Consider the following 21,546-nt stretch of genomic DNA (forward strand, 5'->3'; position numbering starts at 1 on the left):
AACATTACCACAGCATACCATACTTTTATTACAAAATATGGCCTCTATAGTACATATTCAATAAATGTTTGCTGAATAAATGCTGGGTGTGTAGTGGCGAGACTAGACTGATTGGCCCAGATTACAAAGGATAACGAGCCTAAGGAGTTGGGATTTAAGTCCTAAATACTAAAAAAAGAGCCAGTCATCGCTTAATTTCTTAAATGAATGAGAGATACAATAATATACAGCTTTTGACAGACTAGGTTTAGGGTGATATATATGTGAAATATGCAAATAAACTTGACTTAGAGGTCTTAAGGTTGAAGTTTCCTACTAAAATTTCTTACAACAGCTCAAAGATTTTAACGTATCTAAACTTTAGTAAGTTCATAGACGGAAATAACTGAAAAAGGATCCATTTCATGGTAGCTTTTCCCTATCAATTTTATAAAGCAGAATTCCACAAAACTCAGTTCAGTAAATGTAATCAACATACCATTTTCCTACTTTTAACACAATTGGTATTAACATATTTTTTAAATGTTTCTAATATATGAAGAGCATATTCCATAGGACTTTTTACTCATACTAATAAAAATTCTTGGACAGCAATGGTATACCTAAAGAAAATACACAACCACTACTCACAACTGTTATTTATCTAAAGCTATGCATACTGAGCTAAATAAGAAAATACAATTTTTACAAATATTTCAATTCAAACATATTGAAGACTGTTAAATTACTTTTTAATAAAATAAATGCTTAAACCAAGTTTTGATATTTTGATAGAATAAATTATTTGGTATCCTGTCTTAGTTCTTGGAAGAGTTTTGCTAAATACTGCTTCACATTCCTTTCTCTTTTTTCACATTTGTTCTCCTTTGTAAGTGATGAATCTTGAAACCATTCATCTCCAAACAATACTGACAACAGCTCGTAAAAATAACATCCATTAAAAAGTGCTAGTTCCTTTAATTTTCAGGATCCCCCCCGAAATTTTTAAATTATCATTGTCTTCTAGCCAAATGCTTCAGTCTGTGTAACAGATACACATCTGATCTTAATATAAAGAATCCAGCCGCAGCAGGCACGGCTCTGCGCGACCGAACACATGGCCCTGGGCCTCAGCACCGGCCACGAGGTGACCACGGGCGTCAGCAAGTCAGCGAGCTGAGGCCCGGCCACCTCCGCGGGTGCCTCACCACACACACCAAGGTCGTGCGGGACGGGATCCGAGAGGTGTGCGGCTTTGGCCTCTACGAGTGGCGTGCCAGGGAGCTGCTCAAGGTCTCGAAGGACAAGTGGGCCCTAAAGTTCATCGAGAAAAGGATGGGGACACACATCTGTGCCAAGAGGAAGAGTGGAGCTGGCAGTGTCCTTGCAGCCACGCGGAAGGCAGCAGCCAAAGAGGACTGGGCCCCCCATCCCGTGGGTGGAATAGAACCTTTTCGAAAACTTAAAAAAGAATCCACACAAACTCCTTAGGTGTTTTAATTTTTCAATAAAATTTTGTAAAGTATAAATACTTCTCTATAAAGCTCTAACACCAGGGAACATTTTCTTCATGTGAATCTCAATGAGGAATGGAATTACAACAGAACTAAAATGAAATGTAAAATTCAAACAGCCAAGTAAGTTTAATTGTACCTACATACAATAAATCATATAAATGGGGCTCTAAAAGCATGCTGACTGCCCTTTGCGTTTAAATCTAGTACGCAATCTCAGCAAAGCTTTTAGGGAAAAGAAAATTAAAAACCACATACACACTATGGCGCGTGGGGGGGGGGTGCGGGGGGGTTTGTATTTAGGATTACACAATTACAAACCATGAATGTGGGTAAGTGCCTGAGCTTTCCAAAATGAAAGTTATTATATCCATGAAAGGTATTAGGGGAGTTAAGACAGATTCCGCTCATTTTCTTCAGCGAAACCATGTCAATCCTATCAGTACTGCTGCTGCTTTATCTGCCTCCCTCTCTAGCAATACCCTTTTCCATCCTCCATTAGTCCTCTATCTAGCATATACCACTCTGTCATCACTCAATCTCTGCCTAGCTTTTCCTTACCTTCCCTCCCTGCTCCTAAGCCAAGAGGTTTATTTTGAAATGGTTAAACAAAAGAAACTTTCCAACATGCAAAAAGAAAACTGAAATAAGATCAAATTAATAAGCATCTCTATAGGAAAAGAACAGAGCAAAATAAACAACTGACCTATCTCCTCTAATTAGGCAGTTGAAGAAAGCTACATGTCTATTATGATTTTAAAAGGGCACACACACACACCCTAAGCTAGAAAGTTTGGGAACTAAGTGGAATAAATTAAATTATGAATTCCCAAGACTAATTATTAAACACTCTGATTAACTTTGCAACAATTTCATCTATCATACTGAATTAGTTATGCTTTCTATCATAAAAACTTGGTAACGTACTACTGTGTTTCCCCGAAAATAAGACCTAGCTGGACAGTCAGCTCTAAGGCATCTTTTGGAGCAAAAATTAATATAAGACCCAGTATTATATTATATATTCTATTGTATTCTATTCTGTTCTGTTCTAATTAGACCGGGTCTTATATTATATAAGACCCGGTCTTATCGTAAAAGAAGAGTAGCTCTTACATTAATTTTTGCTCCAAATGACGCATTAGAGCTGACTGTCCAGCTAGGTCTTATTTTCAGGGAAACATGGTAATAGAAGTACTTTGATTTCACGGGTTCAAAAGCTGAGTATACAATAAAAGTTAGCATTTTAGACAAAAAATGAATCATATTTATAAAGAATCTAAAAATATAATCCTCTAAAGACAAGTGCAAACAGAATTTCATTCTTCTACACTTTTAAAGCACCTTCCCCATCATTAAATTTCTACACTAATACTATCAGATATGGCTCAACCACTGTCAGATCCAACCATGCTACCTTGCGTAGGGATTCCATCAGATCTCAGGACTAAGCAGTGTCAAGTTCTCTAAATAGCAGTATTCATGATTAGAGAGGCAGCACTCTCAGCCATGTCAACAAATAATAATCAAATAGTAATTTAAAAACTATAGTTGGATGCCTTTTATTTAAACAGAAAATGACATTTTTCCTAACTGCAAAATTAATGTACTTTAAAAAAATTCTTTAGAGAAAAAAAGAAGAAATCAGAAATCATCCTTAATCTTAAAATAAACTGTTATCGCTTTGGTACAAAGCCTTCTGCTAGAACTTTTTTTAATTTAGATAATTGTAGGCATCCTGTTTTGAGATCAACTTATATCACCTGTTTTCAACAAAAATTTTAGCAGCTGTATAGTATATCAGATGATGAATATATTAACAGAATGGTTTGTTTAATCATATCTGTGTGGGGACATAAGCTGAATAGCCTTTCACATACATTTCTGTGCACATCTCTATTTTTTTAATGCTCTTTAAACATGCTGCCATATTTTCCTCCAAGGTTGTCCCCACCTTTACTAGTATTTTTTAACTCTCTTTAAACATATTCGGCAAATAATGGTTTCACTGAATCCTAGTTAGCAGGATGAACTTGCATTATCTTTTTATTGGCTTTATGTATTTCTTTACATATCTTCACTTTCTTCACCGATGCCCTTTCTCAATTTTGATATCCGTTTATTTATTTCCTTGGTATTTCTAACAGCTCTCTATATAATAAGATGGTAACCTTTGTCTATTATTTATCGTCAATTTTTTTTCTAGCTCACCTTTCAATTGTGTTTTCCTTTTGAGAATTTCTCCCTGTGGTTTTGTTAAGAAAATGTGTTTTCCAATGTAAGACCTAATAAACATCCTTTCTAATTTTTTCTATCACATTTTTAATTTTTCAACTCATTTCATATTTAATTTGTTGTATAGTGAGGTTGAAATCTAATTTATATGTATGTGTATATATATATATATATATATATATATATATATATATATATATATATATATATATAAAACAAGCCACTGTTCTAGCCATATGCATGGAAAAATCCAGAAGTGCCACACTGGCAATGCGTTGTATGAGTAATGGCTCCTGGAAGAGTTCAGCATCCCCTGAAGGTTTCATATCCAGGGGTTCTGAGTAACCCATCTCCTCATCACCAACTCAAAACGCTATCTTTATTATATATTTTTATATATGGCTAAGTTTTTAGCTTTCTATTCTGTCCTACTGATCTATCTATATTACCCAAATCATATTCTTTTTATTATAATAGTATATATAGTAATATCTAGCCGTTCTCTCATTATTCATTTTTAAAGTTCTCTTGGCCATTCCCTGCTAATGTTTTCTCCTGGTAGAATAATTATTTCAATACATTTAAATTAACCTATAAATTATTTGGAGAAAACAACTGACAACATCTATTAGCTATGAGACCCTGCAAAATGAGAACAGTAGCTGTACCCATATGACAGAGTTGTTCCTATAAAGGTTAGCAATGAGTGAGAACTTAGAAAATGAAAGTTGATAGGGACTGTGGATAGACACAGCAAACAGAGGTGGAACTGGACTGGACTGGGGAGAGCCAAAAGCCGTAAGGTAGCAGTGAGATGATTCCTAGTTTTCTAGCTCATGATGTCATTCACGTACACAGAACATTTTAAAAGAGGGGAAATGAGTTTGGTGTTGAGCATTTGAAATATCTGTGGCGCATACAAGAGAAAAGGAAGGACCAAGGAACTAATCAAAGGCTAAACCTCTTTTACTAACACTGCAGGGAAGCTCTTAACATGGATCTAAATGCAAATAAGTAAGAAACAGGCAAACAAAATTTGAGAGTTCTGAGGATTCTGTAGTTTCTCTGAGAAATAATTGTGCCCTTCTGCTGACAATCATGGGTAAAAGCTTAGGATGAGGTAATGGGTGTGAAGCAGATTAAAAGTTTCAAGTACATATTGTACGAAATATGAAAGTGGGTGAAATGTAAAGAATTTCCAGACAAGTGCTGAGGGTCTAGCTAAGAATGAAAACCCTAAAACTTCAAAATGGCACCAACCTATAATGTCAGCTGTTACTAATTTTAAAGCTCAGTATTGCTGTGAATCCAATTCTACTATGAAAACTTATCAAAATTTTCAGCAAGTTGTCCAGTTATTTTTAGAATGAGTGTAGAGGAGGGTCTTCCCACATCTCGTAATTCAAACAGGTGACTCAAGCAAGTCCTGAGTAGCAGGATATTGTGCAATTATACTTGAACATAACTTTGTTAATATCATTTTCCATCTGGGTTTTTTATTGTAAGTTCCTAAACTTAGTAAGAAAGACTACAGGATGATACTAGTTTTAGGTGAAAATTCCTTCCACAACTTTATATTATACACTTTCTATTATTATCTACAACCTAGGTTTCAATCTAATTAGATTTGATTTTATGCTTAGCAGTTGGGAGGAACAGGTCTGGGTATTTATAACATAAAAATTCCTCTACATGAGTCACACAAACAATGCTGGGAAACAAGCTAAGCATCAGTATAAGGAAAGAGACTATCTTCAGAAAGAACTATCAAAAGAGGCAAATATGTAAAATATTTTCTATGCTATCGATGATGGCTCTTAATCATAACGCTGAGGTCAGAAAAAATAAACATCACACCCTTCAGCTCAATAGCTCAAATTATTGATTATACTCTTAGGGAAGCAACGACACTCAATGCAATGATAATCAATGAAAACAACCCAAAATATCTATATTTAATTTCCAACTATGATCAGATTTAAGCAATTCAGTATTCACAGCCTTTCTTCAGCTACACCCAATGACACAATCTAATCGCATGATAGTTATTCTTCAACTTCCTAGATGTTTGGGAAATATGCTTAGCCACTCTATAATTCAGTTCTACTCATTTGAAAAATGGGGATAACAATAGTTAAGCCCCATAAAAATGCAAAAAGCTAAAACCAGTGATGTACACAGCACTTAGCAAATGGTACATTATAACCCCCATCAAAGAACACGCAATTGCACATAGAAACATGCTAATAATAATAATAATAGCTAACTTTCACTAGACACTGTGTACCAGGCACTATTCTAATACTTCATTTGGCTTATTTCATTGAATCCTCACATAGGTACTATAGATTATTTGATCAATGCTGTTTCAACTGGAATCATCTTCTCCTTACTTCTCCACGCTAATCCAAACACAAGTATCCAATTCTTCCACAGAGTAGGCACTTTGTATTTGTTGAATATTAATAAAATGAAATTTTATTTCAAATGTAAAAATCAGATTACAAATTCTCAATTTCTTAATTTTTAACTCATTCTAGTTCTTTTTTATATACTGCGTAGCATTGTTCCCTTCTTTCACGGCCAGTCCTATCTACTTAGATTTTAAGGTTCCCAAAGGCGTAAACCTCATCCAACATTGTTTCTACATCCTTCCCTTTTTTTTTTTTTATCAGTAATACCTACACAATGCCAACTTAATAAATACAAATACATATTCCCTAACTTAATATTTCCTAAAATGGTCCTATAAAAATTTTAAACAATTTTAATACCAAATTTATTCACTTATTCAGAAACATTCCTTCTGCCTAAAAATACAATTTGAAAACTCTTCATGTACACAGAAATAATTTTTGGTATCTACTTCCTATTTTATCCTAATCAATTTTATTATAGATTCTAATGAGAAACATAGGCTTTTTAAGAACTCTTCATACACAACATGCTTTAAGAAACACTACACAAATGCAATAAAGCCTCATTTCTTCAGCACTGAACAAACAAACCTTCCGTCTTAAGTAATATGGATCACCCTCAATCTCAAACCCCTTCCCCCAAAATAATGAAAAGCAGCGATTAATGAATTTAGAAAATCTGAAATTAAGTCAAGTCTACAAGGATTACAGGTAGAAGTCCTGAAACTTTCTAAATAAGTTACGTCTTACTAGCTTTTGCGGGAATGTTTGTTTGTAAAAACAGAATTTCCTATAGTCAAACTACCTATTGAGATTTTGGGGAGGCAGGGAGAGAGAAAAGTATAGAACAGAAGGCATCTGCTATATGTTGAAATTTCTCCAAAGCTATATATGCTTTTTCTGGGAATTCAGAAATATTTGGTTAAACACAATGACAGAATAATTTGTATACATACTTGAACAAACGTAATGATAGCACTGAATCCTTTGGAACTGAGAAATTACCCTGGAATCTCTTTCATGCTTGTAGAAACAAAACCACCAAACATCATGTCACCTTTGGCCAGAATTTTCAATAAAGAACATCACTATTTGGTCAATACTACTAAAAAGAAATTGCTACATAAGGGAAGGTTACAGGAAATAGGATCCTAGAGGTGAGAGTCCGAGTTTTGCTAAGGCTTCCACAAGCACAACACAAAACTCTGTGCCGGTTCCACAGAGGACCTACCTTTTCTGGTTTAGTGTCTGTAAAGTTCATCCTCAGTCTTCTTTATCCCTTAGAAACAGTCATCTAGCCCCTCTCAAGAAGCTTTATATTTCTGTTTAAATTTCCTTGTCCCCCATGCATATCCTTTCCCCTACACCTCATATAGTCAATCTGAAAATAATTTAATCTTATATAAATAATTCATACTTATACTTTCGTTTTTAAAAACCGTTCCTCTCACACAAAAAATTAAAAGTTGGTATCTACATAAAACAAATGAGCACTTAGCACAGAGGCTAGCACACTGAGTACCTAAATATTAAGCAAATGAATGAACAGGTGACCTAACCAGTAAACTACTCTACGGCCTAGCACGTTCCCTACCCCCGAAGGGTCCTTGCTCAGCACTCCCCTAGTCCTAAATCCTCCACTTCTCTCGCATCCCTCAGGCCAAAACCTCAGGACTCAATCCTATTTGCTGTTCCTTCTTCCTCTATCCCAGGTCTGCAGTGTGTGTGACCCAAGTAGGCAAGCCAAGCTGTACCACCAAAAGACTCTGCCTTTTCAAGCTAATACTTTGGAAACACACATCTCGGCTGTGAAGAAGAGAAAAAACCTGGGAGTAAACTGATTAGTTGGGAGCACAGGGACACAGCTTAAAGGAACTCAATCCTAGACTAGTTTGATGGGTAGGGATCTTGGATGAAAACTTACTAAGTATGCATATGTGCATCTGAGAGTCTGAGGCTGTTGGGGGGATAAGGATAACCAAAGTATATTGGCAACGGCTAGACAGCAAAGAAAGTAAAGAGAAACTAAGAATTTAATCTTCATTTTGTCTAATTACTGTATAACATCCATCATTAAGCGGTAGGTTCATTTAACCTTCATTAAATAGCATTAAACTGTATTTGTGCCCTTAATTCTCAGGGGTTTTTGATTATACAAAGGTAGTTAACTGATACTTAAAAAGTTTTTTTAGAGCAAACATTGTTAATTCAAATATAGGAACAATAATAACAGGTAACAATTATATAGCATTTATGTGCCGGGCACTGTTCTAAGTGCTTTTCAGAGCATAACTTTTAATCTTCACAACTCTATTAGATAGGTACTATTATTATCCCTACTTTACAAATCTGTAAATAGTTAAGCAACCTACCTAAAACACACAGCTAACAAGTGATGGAACTGTTATTTGAACTCAGACAATCTGGTTGCAGAGCCAACGGTTAAGAGGCCATATTACTATTCTGTGGTGACTAGTCAGTTCTCTACTTTTGATGATATAAAAAAAGGTCTCAAGTTGAACAGATATTCTATATAATGTTTATTAACAGGATTAAGAAAGTCTAATGATTTACCAAGGGAAACTGCATATTAATTCCTTTCGTAAGCATTCTGAGGAAACATAAATACATACTTATTTATCTGAGATGCTAAAAGGTGAATGGGCAGTAATAATGGGAAAATATATTTATTGAATTTAAGATGCTATTTATTGAAAAAAATACCATTATTTTACGTGCCACTGAGAAAGAAAACTCTGCCAAACTGTAATACACTATTATTTAAAAACATGCCTTAAATTAAAAGTGAACAAAAGTATAACTAATTCAATGAACTACACTTATCAAGGACTCCTTCAATATGATTGATTAATAAATGAGACCATGTAAAAGAAAATTAGCCTTTCTTGAAATCTGCTATATCATTCTGGGAATCTACATATTTGGAAGAAATTAAAGACTTGAGAACAACCTAAAATCGGGGTTTAAAATTGTATTTGTAGAAAACTTCCATACAACATGAGAAATTGGTTTACCAAACACATGCGTAGGTTAGTGTATATGCATTCATTTGCTGGGGCTGTCGTAACAAACCACCACAAACTGGGTAGCTTAAGCAACAGAAATTTATTTTCTCGCAGTTCTGAAGGCTGGAAGTTCAAGATCAAGGTGTCAGCAGGTTTGGTTTCTACGGTGGCCTCTCTCCTTGGTTTGCAGGCAGCTGCCTTCTCACTGTATCCTCACCGGGCCTTTTCTCTGTGCACACAATCCCTGGGGTCTCTCTAACAAGAATACGTGGAATATTGGATTAGCTCCCCACTCTTAGGATCTCATTAAATTATCTTCTTAAAGGTCCTATCTCCAAATACAAGCATATTAGGGGTTAGGGCTTTAACATACGAATGGGGGAGGGGCAACAAAATTCAGCCCATAACAACATATAATAGCTGACCTTAGTGGAACCCGTTCCCGGAATACAAAACATCGTATCTGTTACAGTAAGCTACTATTGAGGTAATAGTATTCAATACAAAGTCATTTCTACATTAGGATCAATCACTCAAAAAAAAAAAAAAAAACCCACAAAAAATAGAATAGCTCTTCATTTGAGACTAAAATAAATTATGGGATTTTTAAAAGTTATTTAATGCTCAAGAAAGTATCCTTATTTTCAGTTGTTGCTATATTCTAAGATCAATTTATATTTTATATTACAAAGGCAAATCTTGTGTTCAGGAAATTTTGCACATTATTCTCTATCTTACTTTAGAATAAGAACCTCTATTTACCTTTGACTCACCAACACCTCACAAAGTGCCCTGCATATGCTCAATAAATATCAGAGGGATGAAGAGTGGAGGGAGAGAAAAAGAAAGTAAGTTAAATATTTATCAATTTAGGGTGTAGCACTCTTAACTCTTAACCTGCTTTTGGTTTGGTACCCTGCAGATTGAACCAAAATACTTAAAATTTTAAAGAAGGTATAAAGATGCACAGAGTAAGTTTAAGAACTAACAGACTTTGGCTGGTTCTTATCTTCATGTCACAGCTCATAAAAGTAGAAAGCACGAAAATCTTATGAACAAATTGTCCCTCTCCCCCTGAATACACATTTAAATGCTATTTGAAAGCAGAAAAACAGTTCAAAAGACTTTTCAAAGCTTACTGGGGCCTATATAATTGCCAGGAGTCTACTAGTTTAAAAGCCGGTTTTTGAAGCCAACTGATTCTGCTGTTTCAACAAGAAATTTTTACAAAATTTCATTTCCTTCCCCCACAAAAAAAACTTCATAAAACACAGCATTTACATATAATATCTATTCTAAACCCTAGATATTCAAAAACCATCCACTGAGTAGTAGGTTCATGCAGGGTTTATCATCTTTGTGGCTCCAATCTGTTATACAAAGGGAAAAGCAGAAGCACAGAGTAAACTGGAACTACATGAAAATAAATATTTTTAAATGGTTACCTATTTTTAAACTATGTAGGAATGTAAGAATGTACACAGCAAAAGTAAAGCAATATCTAAATGTCTGTTGGGGTCTTAACCAAATGAAAACTATTTCAATGGCACTGTACTGAATAACAGATACATGAAAAAAACGTAGACCATTTTTGGTCTGTTATTTGATTTATATCCATGCTCCTCTATAAATTTAGACAATTTAGTATGAAAGCAAATGGTAGGATAATTATCATTACTTTGATTTGACACATCTGAATCAATGAACATTAACACAAAATAGTTAATTAGAAAGAAAAACATTCCTTCAGTACAAAAATGTTTATTATGTGGTATCTTTTCTCTGTAACTGAAATTTAAGATTTGTTTAAATTGCCAAAATCCCATATTGTTGAGTTTTAGTTTATTTTAAAAGGATCCAAAGGTCTTGATGCCATGTCAGAAGAACTGAACAGGAATTTCATAATGGGGAGAAAACAAAATATCTACAGAACATGGTAAGTTCATTTTGTCTTAATTCTGATATTTACTGAAAAATGTGCCTGTGTACAGCACACTTTACACAAAGTCTTTTAAAGAATAATGATATGCCTTTCCCATTACATAGTTCAGATCAAATTATATGCCCAACAATTACAAACACGAAGTATTCATTTACATACCTTCCTTCAGTGTTCAGAATACATTTACCATTGACTAAATCACTTACATAAAAGATTTAAATAGGACACTAAGTGACAAAATTCCATTTATCCATACCTTAACTGTTTTCCTATTCCCTTTATTTAAATAGTGCCTTTCTTCAGAAAGTCAAAAATAAAATGAACTTTTAATTTTTTTTCCCCTTCTTCCGCCTCCCCGCCCACCCCCCACTCCAGTTCAAGCCATTGTTTCTCAGTCCAGTTGTGTAGGACACAGCTCCCTGGCCCACACTGGTATTATGAGCCTTGCACACCCCCCACTCTCCCATACACCCCCATCCCCCACACATCCCCACCCCCACTGGGGCAGTCGCCTCCAGCTGGGGCAGTCGCCTCTGGCTGCCGCAGCTCCGGCAGCTCCAGGGAGAGCTGTTGTTCACAATCTTAGCTGTAGAGGGCGCAATGCACTGGCCCATGCAGGAATCGAACCTGCGACCTCGGGGCGTTAGGAGCATGGTGCTCCAACCACCTGAGCCATCGGGCCGGCCCCCTCAGCTTTTCGAAGAACATTCTCCACCCCTCCTCCCTCTTGCCTTAACTAAGTCCAGCTCTTGCTTAGAGTCCGGTTCCTCTGCAGCTCTGTCCAGGGAAAAATACTCCTCTGTCCTTATTTACGCTCGTACAAATTCGTCTTCCTCTTTCAGTACGTAGGAAAAACAACTAGCATCCTTACGATAAAGACCAAAATTCTTCAACAAATTAATACAGGTCTTGGTAACAACATATACAATATTAGTGGTAACAATATTAGTTATTGTTAAAACAGAACTCCAAAATACTTTCAAGAACCCTATCCTGAAATATCAATATCCTCATTATCCCACCTCTAGTGATTCTTTGTGTAATTTGAAGGCTCAGGAAGCCAGCTCAATGTTGCTCATGTTACAGCAATTCAAACAGGCAGCAGCTTTCAGTACCAAGCCCAGGATCTCAATTAGAACACATGGGTTGCAGTCAGGTTCTACTGCCATGAAAGCAAATCCCTCCACCACCTGAGTGAGTCCCCAGTCTCAACCATAAAAAGGGTCATTTTTATATAACCACAGTGATGTTCAAATGAAATTATGCTTTTTAAAACATTTCATAAAATGTTACTTGTTACACAACCTGATACATGATTCCTTCAAATAGTTATACACAGGGCACTGTGTTAGCCAATGAAGATAGAGCAATAAACAAGACAGACATAATCTCTCTCATGGAATTTAGAGTCTAGTTGGGGAAAAAATTAATCTATTTAATCTCAGGTCCCTTCCAATAAAATGACAATGAAGAAATGTTAAAAAGTTATTAGCACCGTAATGACAAAAAAAAGACTTGAGGTGACAAGATGGGAGATGACAGTTAAATTCTGAAATACAGAAAGCAGATGGACAACTGCTGATTTAATAGAGCAGAGAAAGCTGAACTCTATATGTTAGCCAAGGGGGGTGGGGGAGGTTATACCAAGAAATGGAAAAAGGCTTGGGAACTAGAAGTATCAGAAGCCCCTACAGGCAAGGGGAAGGGTTAGGCAAAAACAGCAGAAATGGGGAAAAGTTTACGTAAGAGGAAGTTACGACACTCCACTCAGGCAACTATTTTATCCCCAGTGACAAGGTTCACTCTTACAAATACTGAACGAACCAAAGAGGTGCGTGACTCTGAGGCATCTGTAATAGCCAAGGGAGGGGAAGAACAAATCACACCGAAACAAGGAGTAAAAGTCTACGTATAAAAATAGTGGCATTTTCAGTCTCCTTCCCCCATGTGATCTCAAAACATTAAACTGAAAAAAAGTATTCCCCATATTGAGACATCAGATCTACTACATAAAATGAGAATTTATAATGGTTCCTGTTCACTAAAAAGCCACATTTCACTATTAAAAAAAAATTTACTATGTTCAAGTTTACACAGAAAAAGCGAAAAAGGAGAAAAGGGAATTGCTTTTTAGAGGCTAGATGATTCTGTCAGGGATGCTTTAGGCAGTAAGAGGAAATTCAACACAATTTTAAATAGTACACAAAATGGTTAAGTAGTTATTTTAACATACATTTAAAAATATAGCGAGTCTACTGCACCTATAATTTCACAGATATCATTACTTACCCAAAGCTAAATTTAGAAAATATTATGAACACAGGCACTGTGCAAAAACGACGCAGTATGTAGAAGCCTAAACTTTGAGGCACAACTGCAGAGACGATGACTAAATTAGGTGGTATTGTTAAGGCCAGATAACTAAAATTCCTTCAAGCTCCAAGCATTCCTTCAAATCTGATTATAGGAACATTTGTAATACACATACTTAGGAAGCAAATGTTTTCTGGATATATATTGACATAATGTAGGTTGACCAAAGAGATGCTTTTTCAGAGACATTTTCCCAAGACGGGATATAACATTAGGTAAAATTTGTTCTTTGAGCAACAGTGAAGTTCTAAAAATGGAATAACAGATTAGATGAAGAAACAAGAAAGCATTTAAATAAGGTAGAGGAGAATCAGAAGTTTAGTATTAATACAAAAACTACCATTTATTGAACTTCTACTGAAATACTAAGCACTGAGTTAGGCAATCAAAACAGGTAGTCTTTACAGAACTCCCTTTTACAGATGAAAAATCTAATGCTCAGAAGTTAAGTAATATACTGTGGTCCCAGTTGAGGGGAGGAAAAAGTTGAAGAGGGGAAAACGTATGATATAAAGGGAAAAAATCTCTGATCACCAACTAAGTATCACAATTAAATTCTCAGTATAGTTTTCAAACATTCCTAATATTTGAAAATCCTTATAAAAATCCATAAAGTAAATGACTAAAGACTAATAGGTAAACAAATGACCAATAAATCAGATTTATTCTATTTAGCATTCCAAGGAGGTACTGCACCCAGAAAACCATTCAATTTCATATAATATATTCATCATATCCTAGCTGAGGACTTAATTCCGTTGCTGTTTCAGCCAATGAAGAGTCACAGCAGAAAGAATCGCCAAACTTCTTACATGGTCACATTCCCATGATTCAATTTAACAAAGTCAGAACTGATTAAGCAGCCCAATAAAATTAAAACACTTTTCATATGCTTTATACTTCATCAATTTGTGTCCTTAAAAAGGCAAAGGTTATTTAGCAGTTAAACTTAAATTCTCTTAGTTTTCAGAAATGCTCCTGTATTTCCATTGTTATAAAAAGCAGTCATATTTTTTTAACTAAAGGGAGACTCTGCTCTTCATGCTTTTAAAATGTGCTTTTAATTTTTCTGACTACTGAAGACCTGAATAATGTCACTTGGAAAACAGAAGGCTGAGTGAGCATCTGAGGGCAACAGGAATGTTTTCACAGGCGCAGCTGGTAAATACCGCTGGCTCCCGATGAACATTCTTCCCTAACTGGAAGCCAATCACAACTTTAAAAATCTCGTTACACAGAGCAATGGGAGATCGTTATCTCAATTATCCCTTCATATAAATCTCAAGGATTGAACTAATACTTTAAACATTATCTACATCCGTTCCTTTTTACTGTGTTTCCAACTGAGTCCAGACCCAGAATTAAAATGAACTGAACTAGTCAAACAGGCTTAGATGTTAGATCTTTAGTTTGAGTACTATAAAAAGATGATTTTTGTATGACTTGGGAAGAACAACTTGTGAGACCCAATCAAAAACATAATGTCACAGCAATCCTTCATTGTATTTACATCACAGCAATGTGAGTAAGGCCAGTGTGATGGGAAGGAGAAATTGTATACAAACACATTCTATAATAATGTGTTTATAGAATCAGTAAACCTACTTGGATGCTAGAATAAATGATCTTGAACAAAAAGAACTAGTGTCTGAGAAATCTATAAAGCATAATCATATTAAATATATATATACATATGTGTATATTTATTTATTTTGAGGGTGCAGCTCACAGTGGCCCATGCGTGGAACGAACTGGCAACCTTGGTGTTTTTAGCACCATGCTCTAAGCAACTGAGCTAACCACCCACCCTAAATTTTTATTTTTTATTTTTATTTATTTTTTTTATGTAAGGGAAGATTCAGGATAGATATTACTTCAGGCGAAGGAAGGCAGGGAATGGGACAGAAAAGAAGTTCATAGGGAAAGGTAGGTTATTATCAACATTCCAGTTCTTGTGCCGGGTTGCTGATTTCACTGGTTTTTGTTGTATTACTTATAAATAAATATTCAAACACAAAATGAGACAATCACAGACAATGACAAAAATGTGTCACAGACAAGCAATTCTGTGCACTTCAGATGCTGGGTGACAGGCAAGGGTGAGCAACAGCAAAGTGGTCAGGGGTAAGCCTCTCTGGACAGTCCACCGGAGCTGAGGCTCGAATGAGACGGGCCAGCCCTGTGGGGATGAGAATGAAGAGTTTTCCAGGCAGAAGAAACAGCATGTACAAAGGTCTTGAGGTAGGACCAAGCCTTCTGTGTTTCAGGAACAACCAGGAGGCCAGTGTATAATTAATAATAACAACAGCAGCAGCAGCAGCAGCAGCAGCAGCAGTTACCCGGCCAGAGTAAGACCTCTGAGAGGCCCCAGCACTGAAAAGATGGCAGTGCCTATGTCATTTAAAATAAAACAAATACTAAACGGAAAAAGTGGAATACTGTTAGAAAATAATTCAAAAAACCTTTTATTTTTCTCATGATCACAACTTGGATAAGTTTTTGAAATATTAAATCTATTCCCGCCAATTTTCTTCTTATGTTGGTGTCTACGTAGTTGGTGCTCTAAGTACCAGCTAACTAATATTTGTTGAGTATTTACTAGACGCCAGGGATGTTTACATCCAAATCCCATTTAATTTGTAAAACAACCATATGAGGGAGAAACTGTTTTTTCCCCCAGTTTAAGATAAGCAAAGACGTATCGGGATACGAATACAGCAATTCTGACACCAACGAGCACTGAACGGCCAGGCTGCCATTGTGAATGTTCAAACGTGGGTATCGTCAGATTTCAGCGAACTATTTGGTCAGGAGCAGGGCCTTCTCCTTCTGAGTGCCCTGTGCCTTTTCCTAAATTTTTAAATAAAGCAAAATACTACATTTCTGAAGTTTAAAGTATTTTTTTCTTCTCACTTAAATTTTTAGTCTAAGTGAACGTATAGAATATACACCATACACATGAACAGGCTAGTCAGAAAAGAAATACAAACAGCCAGTAAGTGTAAACACATACAATCTCAAAGAAAAGCAAATAACAACCAAAGAGAAAATTGCTTAAAGAAACTATGGCACATAATTTGCAATGTGAAGCTTTCCCTTACAAGCCTGAATCCTGGATCCCAGATTTTAGTCTTGTATAAAATATATCTCAGCTCATTTCTCAGTATACCTGCCTCATGTGGTATATCTCAGTTTAGATCTGGCCAGAGAGGATCAGGCTTTTCTCATATCCAGGATGGACTTGGAAAACAAAGTAAGGAGAAAATGAAGGAGGAAGGAACAGTCTGAAGGCTTAAATCCTTGAGTCCCTTCTATAGTGGATTTCTGAACCATTTGTAAAATACTAGAAGGGACTGATATGATCGGTATTTAAAATTTATGCTATAAAAGGAAAGAAAAGCAAGCCAGTGTCATTTGACCAATAATTGGGTAAACAAAAAGTGGTGTATATGTGTGTATATGTACATATATAGACACACACAATAGAATACTAATCAGCCTTAAGAAAATTCTGACACATGCTGCTGACATAGATGAACCTTTGAAGACATTATGCTAAATGAAACAGGCCAGTAACAAAGGGAAAATATAGTATGATTCCACTTCCGTGAGGTAGCTAAAGTAGTCTAATTCATAGACAGAAAGTAGAATGGTGGTATCTAGGAGTGGCGGGGTTGGAAGGGGAAAGGGGAGTTACTGCTTAATGGAGTTTCAGTTTGGGAAGATGAAAAAGTGGCTGCACAACAATGTAAATGTACTTAATGCCACTGAACTGTAACACTTCAAGATAGTTAAAATGGTAAATTTTCTGTTATGTATATTTTACCACAATAAAAAAGGGGGGGGGGGTAGGAAAGATGATAACAATTAAGCTCACAACTGCCAAGACCCTGAAAGACTTTCAACAGCATTAGTGGAAGTTAAATATTTAATTTACTAAGTAATACAAAGATGCTCATTGGCTAAATAGACCTTGTAATATAGACCACAATCTGATGAATGTGAGGATTTCAGTTAATTAAAGGCAGGCTTTCAATATAAGTCACTTCAAGTCTTTTATACAAAAAAGCTTCAGATTTGTGATGTCTTTTCAAAAGCTCTTTGAAAAGAGTTCAGTCATAAAGTAAGATAAAAATATGGACAATCATGCACCTATTGCATTTTCCAACCACTCTATTAACCTGTTTCTAAAATGCATTTACAAAGAATGCATATTCTGCAGCAAATCTTTTCATCAAGCACCACGCGAAAACCTTTGGCAGGGACACTGTGCATTCCTGAGAGGATTTAAATTAGTTTATAAGGGACTGAAACCTGGCTTAAAGCAAAGAATTGGATTTAGGATTTGACAAAGAGTTTCTTTTCTGAAGAACTTAAAATGTTCTATCGGGAGTTTTCACATTTAAGTTCTCCATCATTAATAAACAAAACAACATAACATTTTAATTAAAATTATCTTTTGGTATTTTTCTACACATTATTGTGCTAGCTAGCTTTTTCTGTATACAACACTGTAGTATTTGAAATGACATTTCTACTTTTAGCAAAAACAGGACAAAATTAAATATTCCAACTGCAGGAAATCCTGTTTCAATTGTATCATTTAAAAACTCCTAACTGGTCTACTTCTGAAGAACAGAAGTTCTCTCCTAGAAAGCAGGATAATTTTTTAATTCAAATTTCAATCTCCTTAAACACTTTTCACTTGAGTATATACCAGTGCTTATTAAAAATAAGTTCACCCTCTCTTTCTTTACCTTCTTTATTTTAAGATTTTTTATTAAAACATAGCTAACATACCATATATCCGTTTCAGGTGCACATCAGTTATTCAACACACCCTCTCTTTTAATTTCAAATTCTTATTTTTAAAAAAATGTTTGACAAATTATTTTAATTGTAAACAACAGCCACTCATTTAATTTTGCAACTTTCAGTTTAGGCCTAAAAATTCACAAATTGCTCTAAAGGACCCTTATTCTGTAGTGCAAATTACAGAAAATTAAGTATTTCTATAGGTACTATGTGAATGATACGGAGTCTTCCTGTAAGAGCCTAACTGTCAGATCACTAATTTTAGCCAAACATGTTAAAACAGCTGCTATAAACCTGAAAGAGTAAGATGAAAAGATTACCAAAAATGAATTGACAGTCCTTAAAGAATAGACAGGGGGAAAACCAAAAGGTCCTTGTAACAATACTGGAAGATTCTAGCCTTATGACTCAGGAAAATAACATCCTTACTGGTACAACAGTGGTTAGAACAATGGATGAAAGTCTGCTCACAATGGAAGCACCCACCATTTGCATAAATAGTATGTTTTGTTAAATGTGACTGCATTTAAATTTTATCTTAATTACAAATAACTTCCACTAAAGCACCAGTGAAGTGTGTTTGTGTAGGGGGAAAAGAAATGAACTAGTCAATCCAGTGGTTATAATATGACTAATAATAATTATTATTATAACGTGATCACTAAATTGAAGAGAGGATACACTCTCCTATAACCGACAAGGCTTTGCATCATTTCTAAGACAATGGCTCAAAAGACAGACCTACCCCTCCTCTGTGCATAAGCAATGTGTTCCTCCTTCCCATAAATCAACTGACCAAGGAAGGCTCTCGAAGTTTGCTCCACCTCATAACATGGAAAGCTGCTCAAAAGCCTAAATCTGTTGGCGCTTTACCACCTCTTGGGAGGGGGAGTTACCACTTTGGTACTAGCGACAGCCAGCACTTAAATGTCCTTCCTTTTTTTCAGTAACAATCAAAAACTTTTCAGTTTCTTAAGTATTGCTACTATACTATGAGGGAAAAACTTAGAAAGTAGAAGGAAGTATAAGTCTGTTTTTATTAAAGTCATTGAACATCTCTATTAGATTCCTAATGCATTGAAGCTTGCTAAAAATGCAGAACCTCAGGCCTCCACCCAGATTCTTTTTTCAAAGTCTGCATTTTACAAAAGCCTCAAGTGATTTGCATGCACATTAAAGTCTGAGGCTACTGGTCATGGCCACACTTGCCAACCTAACATTCCTAATTAGCCCCAGGCCTAATTCCCTATGACTACGCTCCAAACATTTTTTTTTTTTTTAAGATTTTATTGGGGAAGGGGAACAGAACTTTAGTGGGGAACAGTGTGTACTTCCAGGCCTTTTTTCTAAGTCAAGTTGTTATCCTTTCAATCTTAGTTGTGGAGGGTGCCGTTCGGCTTCAAGTAATGTTGTCCTTTCAGTCTTAGTTGTGGAGGGCGCAGCTCAGCTCCAGGTCCAGTTGCCATTGCTAGTTGCAGGGGGCGCAGCCCACCATTCCTTGTGGGAGTTGAACCAGCAACCTTGTGGTTAAGAGCTCGCACTCCAACCAACTGAGCCATCCGGGAGGCAGCTCAGCTCAAGGTGGCGTGTTCAATCTTAGTTGCAGGGGGCAGAGCCCACCATCCCTTGCGGGACTCGAGGAATTGAACTGGCAACCTTGTGGTTAAGAGCCCACTGGCCCATGTGGGAATCGAACCGGAAGCCTTCGGAGTTAGGAGCATGGAGCTCTAACCAACCGCCTGAGCCACCGGGTCGGCCCCGCTCTTAGAATGAAAGTGTGAAAGCAGCTCAAAACCTGAACATGAACTGACACTTTCTCCAATCTCAGACTAACATGAGAGAGGACTTGAACGCAAGTGCAGGTTCTCATTCCTGGCTCTCCTTATGGAGTGCTACAGAAACACTGATGCCCAGGACCAACACACAGAATTAGATACTGAGCATCAGTTCCCTATGTGACTTTAACGTGCAGCTAAAAAAGTAGCCAAGAAACTACAGCTTGGCTTCTCATACTTTATTGCACCCATATATCACCTGTGGATGTGTAAAAACGAAGATTCAACTCAGTAAGTCTGACTTGAGGAGACCTGACATACTGCATTGCTAAGATTCTGAGAAGGAACAGCTCAGCCTCGGTCCATGTGGTCTAACGACTCAGAAGCAGGTTGCCAAAAACAGGTATTTTTAGATTTTGCTCTCGACCCCTTTTTCTCAATAGTCAAATGGGAATATGGTCTCTAACTCAGAATATTCACGTGTCAGACATTGTTTTGGACAAAGCCAATACCAATATTAGCAAAACACATAAAACTCCTACCCTCATGGAGCGTATCGTCTAATGTGAAACAGACAAGTAATTAAAATAGAATGCTAATGGAGAGACCTAGCCCAGATCTGGGTCAAAAGATGATTTCTTAAGCAACAGTTAAAAGAGATGAGCACATTTGGGATGTTATTCCTTCAGGGGCAGAGGGCAGTACATGTCCGAAGATGAGGAAGAACATGTCATATTGGAGGACCCCAGTATTCACCACAGAGGTTGCAACTTACATCCCAATAAATCCATCATAAATTGAAAATATCATAGGTCAAAAATGTATTTAATACATCTAACCTACAGACACTGTGGCTTAGCCTCGCCTACTTTATACATGCTCAGAACGCAATATCCAAAATTCACTGGCAACACTGCACTGTAGAATACCAGCTGCTGACTCTCGCGATCTCCTGGATAACGGGAAGCTGTGGCTTGCTGGGAGCTGCCCAGCATCAGGACAGAGTGTCCTACCACTAGCACGAGGAAAAGAACAAAATTCAAAGTTTGTTTTCTACTGAATGCGTATCCTTTCGCACCATTGTGAAGTCAAAAGATTGTAAGTCAAACCATCATAAGTCAGGGACCATCTGTATTTCTAAAGTCCAGAATGTGAAGGATAAGGGATTGGAGAGAAGAGACTGAAGGGGGACAGCGTGAGCAAAGGCCCAAACGTAAGAATTTTGTAAATGACCTTAAAGAGTTTGGATTTTTCCTAACTCCTTTTCCAACAGGAAAATTGTACAAATAGTGTTTTGATATCTAGCTCTGACTGCAAGACGGAGAACAGACTGGAAGCACATAAATTAATTAGGGGCTACTACCGTGATCCAAGTGAGCAATACTGGCAGCCTGAACTCGTGTAGCAGTAATGAGGATGGGAGAGAAGCAGACGAACCTGAGCAATAGCAAGGAACTGAAGTTGACAACA

The 21,546-nt window shown here is 36.4% G+C and overlaps 1 protein-coding gene and 1 pseudogene across 1 annotated transcript in view; one reads left to right on the forward strand and one right to left on the reverse strand.

The window, feature by feature from the left end:
- The window catches only part of PAWR (pro-apoptotic WT1 regulator), a 97,693-nt gene that overhangs the window by 39,717 nt on the left and 36,430 nt on the right, over nucleotides 1-21,546 (reverse strand). The gene's annotated exons all lie outside the window — the stretch shown is intronic.
- Nucleotides 1,097-1,470, forward strand: LOC109457962 (large ribosomal subunit protein eL36 pseudogene; annotated as a pseudogene).

Source organism: Rhinolophus sinicus, chromosome 1 (genome assembly GCF_057876585.1).
Source record: "Rhinolophus sinicus isolate RSI-liver-muscle chromosome 1, RSI-T2T, whole genome shotgun sequence".
NCBI classification, from domain to species: domain Eukaryota; kingdom Metazoa; phylum Chordata; class Mammalia; order Chiroptera; family Rhinolophidae; genus Rhinolophus; species Rhinolophus sinicus.